This window comes from Panthera onca, chromosome C2 (assembly GCF_046562875.1).
Source record: "Panthera onca isolate mPanOnc1 chromosome C2, mPanOnc1 haplotype 2, whole genome shotgun sequence".
In the NCBI taxonomy this organism is placed as follows: Eukaryota; Metazoa; Chordata; class Mammalia; order Carnivora; family Felidae; genus Panthera; species Panthera onca.
In genome coordinates, this window is record NC_138347.1 from 9,438,573 (window position 1) to 9,453,889 (window position 15,317).

The window sequence follows — 15,317 nt, forward strand, 5'->3', positions numbered from 1 at the left end:
CCTAATCTAATCTAGCTGATGTCTTTATAAGAGGAAATTTGGATGCTGTCGGCATCTTTTATTGGGGTCACCTAGAACCCTGCTCCTCAAAGGCTGATACGCAGACCACCAGTATTGGGGGTTTGTTAGAAATGCAGAGTCTCAACAAACTGAGGGCTGATGGGGGAGGGGTGGAGGGGGAGAGAAAAATGGGTGGTGGGCATTGAGGAGGGCACTTGTTGGGATGAGCACTGGGTGTTGTATGTGAGCGATGAGTCATGGGAATATATTCCTGAAGCCAAGAGCACAATGTATATGCTGTATGCTAGTTAACTTGACAACAAATTCTATTGAAAGAAAGAAAGAAAGAAAGAAGAAGGAAATGCAGAGTCTCAGGCCCCACCCTTGACCTTCCACATCAGAGTCTGCACTGTAACAGGATGCGTGTGTCTGCAAAAGTTAGGAAAGCGGTAACTCAGGAGTACGGCTAGCCCTGGGGATTGTGTCTGGTCGAGCCTTCCCAGTCTCCTGGGCCAGTCTGACCATCAGCAACCCGTTTAGCACAGATGGGGGATGCTGGTCCTTGATGCGAGGTGCCCTGGGAGCTGGCTCATCTACAGAGAGTGGGGCGGGGCTGCGGACTCTTCGGGCAGGACTCACAAGGACTCATAAGGCCAGCTTATCGCAGCAATGATCATGGTTTTGCCCCTTTTACTGTGGGGCATGGTTGTTCGCAGTTGCCCCCGCAGTGCCAGGTGAGTAGCCCGACAGAGGCTGCCAGTTTCTCACCTGCCCCCCATGCTGGGGAGCTGCTGGGCAGTTGGCCATGGAACCCCAGTCTCCCTGACACACGTTTCTGAGGTTCATATTCACAGGGAAAAAGTAGATACTAATGCAGCAGTGTTGTTACGAAATCACCAAGCCACTGCAGAGGCATTAACACGGGTAACACCGGTGGGCCTTGACTGGGAGAGTCCGGGGACTTTTAGCCTGGCCGTGTGTTTACCTGGTTTACCTATTTCCGGGGTCTGCCTAGCTTCTAGGGGCCAGCGCGGGACCAGATGGGTGCCATGCATGGACTGATTCTATCCTTGCCATGCCGTATTCTCTGTCTGAAGGATGAAGAAAGCCCAGCTCAGTGGGTCACGAGGCAAAGTCCCTTCCTTGCCCAAGAGGGCAGACTGCGCTGCACACGGCTCTGGTCCGCTTGATGCCACATGGGCTTCATCCCCACGCAGCTTCTTTCCGGTCACTTCTGTGGGCCGCTCCCCGATTCTCTGCAGCACTGTGATCAAGAGTAGGGCTGAGTTTGGTTGGAATCTCAAAGAATGAGGAAGTGGGCCATCCGGGGGTTCCTGGTGTGTGTGCGTGTGGGGGGGGGACAGACGACCGCACTCTGGACCCCGGCTGTGCCTTTCCTGTCTCGTGGCTTTGGTTACCTGCGATGGGTCCTGACATGCTCCAGCTCGCAGATGGTGCCAGGCGACGTGCCGACAGCTGATTTCACGGCATTATTCTCACACATGAGCTTATATTTGTGTGGAATGATGAGGAACAGCGCCTGGTGTCCCTTCTTTTGTTTATATACAGTTTTTCCTTTGTGTAGGAGGAAAACAGAGCCGACTCCCTTTTAAGGGACATGAAAACTGAGTTTTGTCTTCCCTTCCTCTTACTGTCAAACAAAAGTCACCTTAGAACTCAAAATCACATGGGGTCTATCACTGGCAGGAAGCAAGGCCTTCCCTCGTGAATGTATAACTTACAGTAAGTTCTCAGCAGACCAAAAAAAAAAAAAAAACGCCTTTTATCATGTTCTGGTCTTTCCCTCCCACTGTTTTATTTCACTTACAACATCACTCAGGCCCAAATGGTATTTGTCAGGAGTAATTGGCAAACGCTGGACGCTGTGTTCAAGGCTGCTTGAATGGAAAATCTCAAAGCAGTCATCCATGTTGAAAGAAAATATTACATTTGATCTTTTTTTATGATTTCTGCAGACGTGATGCATGTCTGCATTCTTTAGCCTTATAACCCCTTTGTATTTGAGAGAGAGAGAGAGAAAAACAAATCCCTGTAGGAAGTAGCACTTCACAGGTAATTTACAGTATGCCTGAGAAATAACCACAACACATGGGGAGTCATTTTAAAAACACATCCATGATTTATTTTTATTAGCCGTCTAATAAACCTGCGCCGGCCCGCAGGTTGTTCTACGTTGAATTATGACTTCAGGCCTCGCGTTTCATGTCTGCTCCTACCAGGCTGTTTCTGCTTCTGGTTGAAAATACGCCTAAGGACGGCGGCAGCCATCCGCCAAACGCGCAATGCCCCCCTCACTTGGTCCCGTTTGTAAGCGACATGCTTTCCCAAGCAGGGTGTCATCGAGCCAGCAAATTCGAACCGGCAGATCCAACTGAGGTCGTGAGCACAAGTGCGTGCGTGACAGTGCTGGGGTGAGCCGTGCCCGGGTGTCCTGAACAGCTGGTCTGAGCACTCTGCCCAGACAGTCCCTCTGTGTTTTCTCTTCCAGGGACACAGTACAGCCTCCGCGACAGGGTGTGGAGGCTTTTTAAAGCCACATAACCTAATAGAAGGACACCTTCCTCCACGTTCCAGACGTGTATACGTGCGTCCTCGTAAGGAAAGGACACAGGACGTCAGAGTTCATGGCAAGTACGTATCACCTTATATCTCCTACACTGGGGTAGTTCTGGAGCAAAAAGATATACCGACAGTCCCCTCAGTGTTATAGAGACTCTAGATCAGGGGCCAGCGAACTGCCAGTCCCTATTTTTGGAACTGAAGTTTGTTTTTTTCTAAATACAAACTTAAAAAAATTGTGGTTCGTGACCTGAGCTGAAGTCGGACGCTTAACCGACTGAGCCACCCAGGCGCCCCAGTTAATCATTTTTTTAATGTGTATTTATTTATTTAAGAGGCGGGGTTGAGGGGCAGAGAGAGAGGGAGACAGAGAATGCCAAGCAGGCTCTGTGGTGTCAGCACAGAACCCAATGTGGAGCTCGAACCCACCAACCGTGAGATCATGACCTGAGCTGAGACCGAGAATTGGATGCTGAACCCACTGGGCCACCCACGTGTCCTTGTAACCATTTTTAAGTGTACAATTTAGTGGCATTGAGTATAGTGCTGTGCAACCATCACCACGGCCTGTTTCCAAAACTTCATCACCCCAAACGGAAGCTCTGTATCCGTGAAACAGTAACTCCCCTCCCACCCCTGCCCCTGGTAGTGTCTAATGTACCTTTTGTCTCTATAATTTGCCTATTTGAGATATTTCATAGCAGTGCAGTCATACACTGTGTGTCCTTTTGTGTCTGGTTTATTTAACTTGGCGTCATGTTTCTGAGGTTCATCCGTGATGTGGTGTGAATCGGCATTTCATTGCTCCTTCTCTTCTTTGTTGAGGTTTAATTGAGACTTAAGTGTTGCATATGGTTAAGGTGTACAACTGGATGATTTGTCACATCTGTGCGTTATGAAATAATCACCACAATTGAGCTAATTAACATATCCATCACCTCACATATTTACCATGTCTTTTTTTCCCTTTGTGGCGAGGACACTTAAGATCTGCCCTCTTAGCAAATTTTGGATGCACAATATAATATTGTTAACTATAGCCATGGCATTGTACATTAGGTCTCCAGAACTTATTCAACTTGCATCACTGCTTTTTTTTTTTTTATTGTGAGAAAAACACATAACGTAAAACTTAATCATCTTAACCATTTTCAGATGTGCAGTTCAGTATTCACGTCATCGTACAACAGATCTGTAGAACTCTTTCCTCTTGTGAAACCGAAACTCTACACCCATTGAATGACACCTCCCCTTTTCCTTCTCCCCTCTCCCCCTGGGAACTACAATTCTACTTTTTGTTTCTAAGAGCTTGACTCCTTTAGCTACCTCCTAGGGGTGGGCTCATGTAGTATTTGTCCTTTTGTGACTTGCTTATTACAGTTAGCATAATGTCCTTAAGGTTTATGCAGTTTGTAGCATGTGACAGGATTTCCTTCTTTTTTGTGGCTGAGTAATATTCCCCTGTATGTATATAACATATTTTGTTATCGATTCATCAGTTGATGGACATGTGGGATGTTTCTGTCTCTTGCCTATTGTGAATAATGCTGCTCTGAACATGGATGTACAAATATCTGTTTGAGTTGCAGCTTTCAATTTCTTTGGGTGTATACCCAGAAGTGTGTAAATAAAGTGTTATTGTAACACAGCCATATCTATTTGTTTACCAATTGTCTAAGGCTGTTTTCCCCTTATAAAGTGATTTTCATATCAGCCAGCTTTGCATTCTTGGGATAAATCCCATTTGGTCATAATCCTTTTTAAATGTTGCTGGATTGGGTTTCTTAATATGTTGTTGATGATTTTTCTGTCTATCTTCATAGAGGATATTGGTCTAAGTTTTCTTATAATATCTTTGTCTTGGTATTAGGGTGATTAGGTAATCTCACCCCATGAAAAAAGTTTGGAAGTGTTTCCTCCTCTTTTCTTTGGAAGAGTTTGTGAAGTATTGGTGTTTTTCATTGTATTTTGTAGCATAACGTAGGTCTCCTCATGCTCTCTTTTGTAATGTAAAAAGAGGCAACTGAGAAGGAATAGTACCTTTGTGCTTCTAGATGTTGTTGATGTCATCTCTGTGTGATGCCTGGGGCTATGGCAGCCTCTTTGCGACTAGGAAGGCAGTCATCCCAAGGCAATACCCCCAGGATGTCAGTAGAAAGTAGAAAGTAGGAAAGAAGGAGTAGAAGAAGGAAAGAAAGAGGGCACGTGTTTGATGAGCAACTGAATCAACCCTGGAGTCTCTCTCTTCTCTTTCTTCTTTCCCTTCTCTATTCTCTCTCTTTCTCTCCCTCTCACCCCACCTACATCTCTGTTATGTGAAGTAACACTATCTTTATTTTTTTTAAGCTCCTTTTTGTTAGGTTTTCAATTATATGCAGCTGACAATATCTGATACTGATTATGGTACCCCCTTCAACAAGAGCACTCCCTGTTTTCTTTATTGTCTCCCACTTCCTATATCATCAGGCTAAGAGAACACAAATTGCACCTGCAGAAAAAAAGCATCAAAGGGACCAGAGAGTCATTGGATTCTGTGGAAAGCAAACCAAGTACAGACTCAAGGTTACATGGAATAAAACTTTGCTGGGATCCTTTAGGCTGTCAGGAACATTAAAAAATCCTTCAGGGGTTACCATTTTTGCCTCTTGCATGAAAGTGTGTAAAATAAAGGGCCCGTTGGGTTTGGAGAGACCTCCAGTGGAGCCTGAAATATAACTCACAGAATAACTGTGTATGTTAGTCAGTGTTCCCCGGAGAAACCAGGCCAATAGAATTCTGAGATGGCCCCCCATTTCGGACTCCTGGTATATACACCCTATGCAATTCTCCTTCCTCAAGTGTGGATGGTACTGTGAGCACAATGATTAGGTTATGTTATGTGACATAAATGAAGAAGTTTCTCAGATATAATTAAGGTTCCAAATCAGTTGATTTTGAAAGTGGGCCTGACCTAATCAGATGAGCCCTTAAAAGTGACTGAGTGCCTTCTGAAGAGATTGATTTGAAGTGTGAGGGGGCCTCTGGGGAGGGCCGTGTGGCAAGGGCTTGAGAGCACCCTCTAGTAGCTGAGAGTGGTCCCCAGCTGACAGCTAACAAGAAAATGGTGACCTCAGTCACATAGACCCAAGGAAACAAGTTCTGCCCATAACTTGAAGCTGCTTGGAAGCGGTTCTTTCCCTCACTGAGCCCGCAAGTGAAGATGTACCTGGCTTCCAAGTTGATTTCAGCCTTGTGAGACTGTCTTAGTCTGCTCTGGCTGCTATAACAAAAATAGCATAGACTGAGCAGCTTAAGCAACGGACATGTATTTTTCACTGTCTGAGATCTTGGAAGTCCAAGGTCAGCATGCTGGCAGATTCTGCGTCTGGTGAGGGCCCTCTTCCTGCTCTGCAGATGGCTGTGTTCTTGCTGTGTGCTCACATAGTGGAGATCGAGTGATCTGGTCTCTTCATTTTCTCATAAGACACTCTTCTCATCATGGGGCTCACCCTCATGACTTCATCTAAGGCTAATTACTTCCCAAAGTTCCTGGAACATAAATGATTAGGGCTTCAGCATCTGAATTTGTGGGGGGGGGGGGGGGCACAAACATTTAGTCTAAACCCAGAGCAAAGGACCCAGTTAAAATGTGCCAGTCCTAGCCTACAGAAACTGTGAAATAATAAAATTGTGTTACTTTAAGCCACTAAGTTTGTGGTAATTTTTTACACAGCAATAGAAAGTTACTATAGGTAACATTTCAAATATCACTCCTTTATGTTGGAAAAAATAGGTAAATGATCAACATAGAATAGATTGTGAAAAGTAATGTTTGACCACTGAGAAAATTATGTAGGTCAATGCCCCAGAAAATTTCCCTTTCTTCCTTTTTCTTTTTCTATTAAAGGTCGTCGCTACTTATGGGACCCCAAAGACAAGGGACAGATTTGGGGAGAGTGTAGGGAATGCTTTTGGATCTTCCCCCAAAGAGTTGGCCAGGTGTGGTCGGCTGTTGGGAGGCAGGGGTTCCTGAGAGGCCCTCATCCTGGCCCTGGGACAGCCATAGTCAGCCCTGGCTTGTACCCACTCTGGGGCTCCTTTTGTCAAGAGGAAATCTCCACACAAGAGCATCCTAATGTTTAAAAAAAATTTTTTTTAATGTTTATTTATTTTTGAGACAATGCAAGAGACAGAGTGCAAGCAGTGGAGGGTCAAACAGAGGGAGACAGAATCTGAAGGGGGGTCCAGGCTCTGAGCTGTCAGCCCAGAGGCCTACGTGGGGCTTGAACTCATGAACCATGAGATCGTGACCTAAGCTGAAGTCGGACACTTAAGCAACTGAGCCACTCAGGCACCCTAAGAGCATCCTAGTTAAGAAGAGCCATGGCATCAGGAAAGATGGCTTAAAATACATGGGGCCAAAATCTGGTTGAGTATTATTTCCCTATGGTGTGAGATACAGTTATTTCTTGAAACCTTCTTACTCAGGAAAAACTGTTCAGGCAAATCTAGCTTTTTTTTTTTTTTTTTTCAGTTTATTTATTTATTTTGAGAGAGACAGAGAGTGAGCAAGGTGGGGGAGAGGGGCAGGGAGAGAGGAGGACAGAGGATCCGAAGTGGGTTCTATGCTGAGAGCAGAGAGCCAGATATGGGACAAGAACTCATGAACCCGTGAGAGCCAAATTCAGCCAAATTCAGATGCTTAACCAACAGAGCCACCCAGGTGCCCCTGGGCAAATCTAGTTTGCTAGGTAGCTCACTTGTCCAGTTATCAGCTTGGGCATCAGTCATAGTTATTAGACATAGCATTAAGATCATGACTGTATGTTATTAAACTGAGTACAAAGTATTTTTTAAGAATTTTAAAATGTTTTTTGAAATTTATTTTTGAGAGAGATAGAGAGAGCACGAGCAGGGGAGGGGCAGAGAAAGAGAGAGACACAGAATCTGAAGCAGGCTCCAGGCTCTGAGCTGCCAGCAAAGAGCCTGACTTGGGGCTTGAACCCATGAACCGTGAGATCGTGACCTGAGCCGAAGTCAGACACTCAACTGATTGAGCCACCCAGGTGCCCCTCAAAGTGTTTTTTAAAAGATAAATGATGATCAAAACTACTGGTCTTTTATTAACCTTCCTTAGGAAGTTCTTGGGATTATTTCTTAATGTTACAGATTTATACAGAACAATTTTCTTTACTCTCTTTGGCTTTGATGCGATCACAGTTGTGTGCATTTCTAGTTTGCAAGAAGTACCTTTTCTCTTGTTGTTGGATTCAGAATGTGAATCAAAAAAAAAAAAGAAAAGAAAAGAAAAAAAAGAAAGAAAAAAGACAATGCGAATCAGATGGAGGGTTTTTTTTTCTTAGCAAATTTAAAAAATGTCCAGTCATTTGTACAAATGGTTTAAAAGCCTTGAGATTTTAGGAATGTGTATTTGCAATTATTCTCCTTTAATAATTAATCACTAATATGTTTTAATCACTGAGAACATTGTTTTGATCATTAAGAATTTACAATGTAAAGATTATTTCAAGGTCAAATTTCAAATGTTAATCATCGTAACCTAATGCATGTAAATCTCTACTGAATTCAGTTTAAAAATAAAGAGTAAGTCATTAATTTGAGCTAGCATACTTACTGGAAATTATCTTTTATTATTCTCTGCTCTGGTTCAAGGTCATTTCTTTAATCAAACCTCAGTTTGATCCAGAGTCGTGGGAAGAAAAATCAGTCTCTTGTCTTTCTTTCCCTAAAAAATAAAGCTGTCATGGGGAATCTCTTCCAACTTCCATTTCTCTTCATTGCTCTCATCTCATCTTTAATTATTGCTGCTGCTGCTATGCTTTTTCTTTTCTTTTTTTGTTTTGTTTTGTTTTGTTTTTTAGTTTTGGGGGCAGATTGTGTCACTGGGTATAAGACCCTTAGGAGTCATGGAGCTTTGCTTGCTGCTAGGGCATTTTTGCTTGATGTTTTGATATGAAAGCTTTATATGGTACCTTCTTTTTGCTTGAATGGGCATCCTGATTACCCAGGCCTTCTGCTTAACTGTCTTCTGATTAGGGGTGTATAGGGTACGGGCTACAAGTGTGGGTTCTAGACTGAGCCTCACCTGAATTTGGGTCCTGATACACCACTTACCAGTTCTGGGACCATGGAAAGTTTTTGTCATCCATCCTGTGCCCCCTCCTCTTCATCTGTAAATGAGGACAAGCAGAGTGCCAGCTGTCATGAGGATGAAATGTATCTCTGCAAGCGACCAAGGCTGCCTATTGTGCAGGGTCATCAATTTAACTGATACTGCAGAGAAAATGTAAAGCCTTCATTGTGGCTGTGTGATCCAATTTCCCCCCAGCCCACCCCACAGGTTACTGGGTAAGATCTGGCTTTCAGTCCCCTCCAGTTTAAATTTTATCTCATCCAATTTAATTTAAAAAGCCTCAACTGAATTTAAAAAGCTTCTTTAGGCAATTGCCTAAAGAGCAACATGGTCCAGGAGTCTCCCTTGTTTCCCTTCCTAAAATGGCTTTGGGTGGAAGTGGGGGGTTTTGTGTTTATAGTTCTCTCCTCCCTGTGCTGGTTCTTCTGTCTGTAGCTGGTGAACTTGCAGCCTGTCCCGGGCAGTACCTCTGGGACACATCAGCTAGCTCTCCCTTGCTGACTGTTGCTACCTGCAGACCTCTGAGCCTCATTCCCTACCTGGCTCCAAGCCAGGAATCCGGGCGGCCCAGGATGACTGCTCTTCAAGGCATCCTTTGGAATGACCGTGCTTTTGTGTGCTGTCAGATTTTGCAGGATGTGTCCAGGCCCTGAACTGAGACGGGGGGCAGCCTGTAATCTGGTTCCTTCGTAGCCACATGTAGTCTGGCCACAACTCTGTCCTGGATGTCCTCACTTGAAAAATAGTTTACCTGTTGGCTTGTAGTTACAGACTGCATGTTTCTGTCTCCCACCAGCCCCCATTCATATGTTGAAAACTTAACCCCCAGTGTGATGGTTTTGGGACCTTTGAGAAGTGGTTAGGTTTAGATGAAGTCATGAAAGTATAGCCCCCCAAATGGGATTAGTGCTTTGTTTTGTTTTGTTTTTAGGTAGGTTTTATACCCAGCATGGAGCCCAATGTGGGGCTTGAACTCATGACCCTGAGACCAAGACCTGAGCTGAGATCCCCAAATGTCCATCAACAAATAAATGGATAAAGAAGATGTGGTATATATATAATGGAGTATTACTCAGCAGTCAAAAAGAATGAAATCTTGCCATTTGCAACTACATGGATGTGTTACGGAACCTGGTCTGGATCACCCAGCGGAAGAACCAAGCAGCACTCGGAGATCTTGGAAGGCAGGAGATTTATTTCACCACATTGGCAGGCTCAGAGGAGATCACTATCCAGAGGTCTGAGTCCTGAGCATAAGCAGAGGAAACAATTTATAGTCTGTTACTTCCACATTCTGCATTAGTAGAAATTTGGAACGCGCGGCAAGTGGGGTAGGAAGAAGAACCCGGAAGGGAAGTCTTGGGTCGGCTACTGGAATTTCCCTATCGGTCCTGTTGGCCATCTTATAACAGATTTTTCCCTATCAGATGGAACTAGAGGGTATTATGCTAAGCAAAATTAGTCAGAGAAAGACAAATATCATATGACTTTACTCATATGTGGAATTCAGATCCAAAACAGATAAACATAAGGGAAGGGAAGCAAAAATAATATAAAAACATGGAGGGAGACAAAACATAAGAGACTCTTAAATATAGAGAACAATCTGAGGGTTGCTGGAGGGATTGTGGGTGGAGGGATGGGCCAAATGGGTAAGAAGCATTAAGCAGGGCACTTGTTGGGATGAGCACTGGGTTTTATATGTAAGGGATGAATCATTGGATTCTACTCCTGAAATCTTTATTGCACTATATGCTAACTAACTTGGAGGTAAATTAAAAAAAAAAAAAAAAGACCTGAGTTGAGATCAACAGTCACACACTTAAACGAATGAGCCACCCAGGCGCCCCTGGCTTAGTGCTCTGGTAAGAAGAGGAAGAGACCAGAGCTCCTGGCCTCCCTCTGCTATGTGAGGACACACCAAGAAGAGAGATGTCTACACAGCAGGAAGAGAGTTCTTACCAGAACCCGACGATGCTGCCTCCCTGATCTCAGACCTCTGAGCCTCCTGAGCTTAAAAGAAAGAAGTTTGTTGTCTAAGCCACCCAATCTATGGCATTGTTTTTTATAGCAGCCAGAGTGGAATAAGGCACTTGTCTTGCCTCATGCCTCTGGGCTCCCTTCTCCTCACCACAGTTCACCCAGGGCCCAAACAGGGCAGGTCCTGTCCAGGCCTCCAGTATAAAGACCCCGTGGCTTAGTCCTCTAAGCCTGGCTCTTGATATGCTACTGGGGAAATAAGAAAGCTGGACACCTTTTCTCAAGACAACAGCCCCAGGCTGAAGGGCCATCTCTTGCTACAAAAACATCACTTTTTTTTTAAAAAATAAAGTTATTCTTCATTATTTTAATTTTCTTTTTAAAACAAATGCATCAAATAAGAAATCAATATTATGTTAGAATGTCACTTTGAATGCATGAAGGTGCTGATTTGCATTGGTCTGTCTCTTTGCATGCCTTCTATAATCCTCTTTCTCCCCCCAGACAGAAGGGTGTCTGCAAAGGTCAGAGCAAAGAGAAAGGCAAAAGAGAAAAAAACAAAACAAAACAAAACAAAAACCCACGAATGCTTTCCTTGTAACACTGATGCTGGACTGAAGTGTCTTACAGGCTGAGACCGGGTCTGCGTGCTTCCCAGTGTGTACCCAGGACCAAAGCACAGTTGCTGGTCAACGCTCAGTAAATGTTTGTTGAATGAATGATGATAACAATGAATATCTTTAGAGCTCCTTATTAACACATGTACATGGACTTCTCAAACAGCTTGCCTGCAATTAACAGTCCATGTCTCGTAGGCACTTTACCATGAAGAAATTAGGGATCCTTTGTTAACTGTGAAGTAAGTACCTCGTTGAAACCAAGAGGAAAGGAGCTTTCCCGCTTCTCCGTGAAGAGCAGAGTTATTGGAATGATAAACTCTTGTCAAAGCAAAAATTGCAGTAAACAAAGTTAAGCAGTCAAGGATGGCCTTATTCAAGGCTGTTACAAAAGGGGAGAGGAACTGGAGTCTGAAGTCAGATTTACTGAAAGAAAGGGCAGGAGGGTTTTTAAGGGCTGGGATGAGCTGGTGGAGGATGTTAGCAGGAGGTTGATGGGTGCGATGTGTAGAGCACATTGGCTTATTTACTGAGTCCGCAAATGTTTTCTCTGTGATTAGGCCATCATATGGGGCTCCTGCCCTCCCCCAGAGACTGGGAGATAAGGCTGCTATCTCCTTTGATGATTACGTTTTGAAACAATGGCTCCCGGGTCCTTGAGAAAGACATCCCTGGACTATAAAACTGGCAAGAAGCTTTAAAAAAGATGTCATATATCTGAAAGTGGCAGAAAAAGAATTTACAAGTTATTTTAGACAAAATGCTCCAAGGAAAGGGAGGTCAGTGTCTAGGGTCAAGAATAAGTCTGTCTAAGGTTTAGTCAAGCTGGGGGAAACATTAAGGCCACCTCGGTCACTCTAAACCAAGGAAGTAGAGGGTTTGCTTTGGGAATTTAATATGAATGTAGTGTTTTGTATTCTTCACTTTAAATATTCCTTCCTGGAGTAAAATACGATTTACTGTAGAACAGCAACAGGACAGTGTAGCTACCACTCCCATGTTATTTTTTAGTTCATAATTTGGGAAGAGTAATCAGGGAAGAATTTGGACAGTGTAGGTCCTATCTGTGGAAGTTCTTCAGAGTTTGGGTGCCACTGACAGAAAAAACAGCCACGGTTCTTTCCCCCTTACAGTAAGTGTTAGTAAAAAATGTTTTCCCAATTCTTATGCCATTACCAGCCATACATGTCTTGAATCAGACACCATATACACACAAATTTCTTTACTACAAAGGAAAGTCTGTCCTATGGGCTGTTTCTTCTTGTGTATCCCCTGCAATTCTATCTGCGCCCCGCCCCCCACCATCCTGCTTTGCTAATAATTATTAGTAGGTCTTCATCACCATAACTCTTCAGCATAGTGAAGTTAAATAGAACACTTTCATGGGAGGTCAGACACACTGGATACAGATATAGTCATCTAAAGTAGTATGGATTTGGGGCTTAGAAGAAATAACCCAATGCTAGAAACAAGAAGAAAATAATAAAGAATATGAAGACAAATGGGAAATTTAAGCTAACAGTATTGGTTAGGCTAAGAGAGCCCCAGCACATTTTCACTTAGATGATGTCAGGTGTGGGCAGCTGATAGAAATGTCATGAGCTGCCAGAAAATGTTGGGTAGTCTGAAGTTCAGAAAAAGCTATCTGTAGGCTTTGGTTATATCTGTTTTAAGATGCTATTTAATATAATCTAGGGCCATTTCCAGGATCTTATCCCTCCTTTAAATGATCTGTGTTATAAGTTGCCCCTTGGCTATGCTGTCCTATGCACAACAGATATCTATCAGGGCTCAGGGAATTGTAGAGCCATGCATCTTGATGAAGGGGAAGAGTAAGTACTGGGGCCAATAGCAAATTAGTGCTGGAAGCCCAAGTTTCCCATTGGCTAGTCACAGTTGATGATTTGCATAGATTTTATACATTTTGGATAAAGTGCTTTCTGGGTTGTGTTCATTGTTTATTGAAATAGTAATGGCTATTAAGTTTAATAGCCACTTTTCGTATCATAAGGATATTGAATGAAAAGCCCTCTTCTCTTGTTTATTAAATGCTATGTCCACAAAATTTTTCCCTATCAGAAGCTAAATACAGTTGGTTTCCAAGATACATATTTTGACATCCTTTATCATTTGGATATGAAATGAATATCCAAGGGTTCTGGTTGAGTAGAACCCCCTTTTAATTATATTAAAAGATAGAAATTAGCAATAGGACCAATCCCTTCCCATAAATTCAGTGCTTTTATTCTATATACAGTTGATTTATTTCAGGAGTATGGTTTAACTCATGGTACTTGTGCTCTGATGGTGTTATGGGTCAAGTTAACATAGAGCAATTGCTTAAACTTCTCCACCATTCTACAGAGTTTCAATTTTTGGTTCTGTTAATGTGTCTGGTATATCCTCTGTGATGGCCTGCATTGTGCTCCTCCAAATTCATATGTTGAGGCTTTAATCTTCAATGTGACTGTGTTTGGAGACAGGCCCTTGGAGGAGATAATTAGCATTCAATGAATGTGATGTTATGTCAACTTTCCTAGGCCAAAGGATGCCCAGATAGTTGGTAAAACATTATTTCTGGATGTGTTTGAGAGTGTTTCTGGAAGAAGTTAGCATTTGAATTGGTGAACTGTATCAAGTAGATGGCCCTCTCCCGTGTGGGTGAGCATCATCCAAGCCACTGAGAGGCCTAGAGAGAACAAAATGGCAGTGGAGGTTGAATTTACACTCTACAAGAACTGAGGCACCCATCTCCAGACCTCGGACATTGACAGTCCTGGCTCTTGGGATTTTGGACTCAGCCTGGGACTGAAATCATCAACCCCTTGTTTCTCAGGTTTTGGACTTGAACTGTTTTATACCACTGGCTTTCCTGGTTCTCCATCTGACAGACAGCAAACTATAGGACTTCCTGGCCTCCATAACCACATGAACCAATTCTATAGACGTCTCCTTTTATATCCTATGGCTTATTTCTCTGGAGAACTCTAATACCATGAAGTCCTGGAGGCTGGGGGCCTACTTCAATAGTACTGGTGTTCAGATAAGAAGAGGTAAAGATACAGGGATGTGTGCACACAGAGGAAAGGCCACTTGAGACACAGTGAGAAGGTCCATATGCAAGCCAAGGAGAGAGGCTTCAGGAGAATCCAAACCTGCTGACACCTTGATCTTGGACTTCGAGCCTCCAGAACTGAGAGAAAATAAATGTCTCTGGCTTACGCCCCCAAGTCTGTGGTGTTTTGTCATGGCGGTCCTAGCAGACCATAGATCCTCAAAAGAGGATCCATGAGTCTTGGGCCAGAGTTTAAAATACAAGGACCCAGGAAATGGCCCAACAGATCAAAACCGCAATGAAAATACTTAATCCCTATCCCATTGAAAACATCTTCCCTTCAGTAATTTGCATCTGAATAATCAAAAAATTCTGGACGTGGAATTACCAAAGTGACCCTATGCAAAAGCTGAGGTGTATAAGGACGTTTTTCTTCCTCAGGTGGGTGAATGAACCCTAGTACCACCTGCCACACAGGCTCTCCTGGGGCCCCTTCAGTTAATGAGTTACATTGATTTGGTAGAGTAAGTGTTACATAAATGATTGACAAAGAGATTCCTAGCATATGTGAAGAAAATATTAAAAAGCACAAGGAGATGCTTTTTTTGGTTTGTTTTAAAAAGAAGAAACGGGGCCACCTGAGTGGCTCAGTTGGTTAAGCCTCCGGCTCTTGATTTCGGCTCAAGTTATGATCTGGTGGTTCGTGGTTGGAGCTCTGCATCGGGCTCCTTGCTGACAATGCCCAGAACCTACTGGGGATTCTCTCCCTCTACTCTCTCTCTGCCCCTCCCCTGCTCTCTGTCTCTCTCTCTCAAAATAACCAAGTAAACTTAAATAAATTAAAAGAAACACGAACAATACATTATTATGGAGAAATCTGATTAAGGGAATAAGGGGACTTATTAGTATAGAAAGAGATGAGCACGTCTACAGCTATCGTGATAGGAACAGT

The 15,317-nt window shown here is 43.4% G+C and overlaps 1 protein-coding gene across 5 annotated transcripts in view; it reads left to right on the forward strand.

The window, feature by feature from the left end:
* Window positions 1–15,317, forward strand: part of SETD4 (SET domain containing 4) — a 71,362-nt gene that overhangs the window by 43,324 nt on the left and 12,721 nt on the right. For all 5 annotated transcript variants that reach the window (XR_013557830.2, XR_013557832.2, XR_013557831.2 and 2 more), the window contains one exon: window positions 2,510–2,652. The gene's annotated coding sequence lies outside the window, so the exon portion shown is untranslated. The remainder of the gene's footprint in view (window positions 1–2,509; window positions 2,653–15,317) is intronic.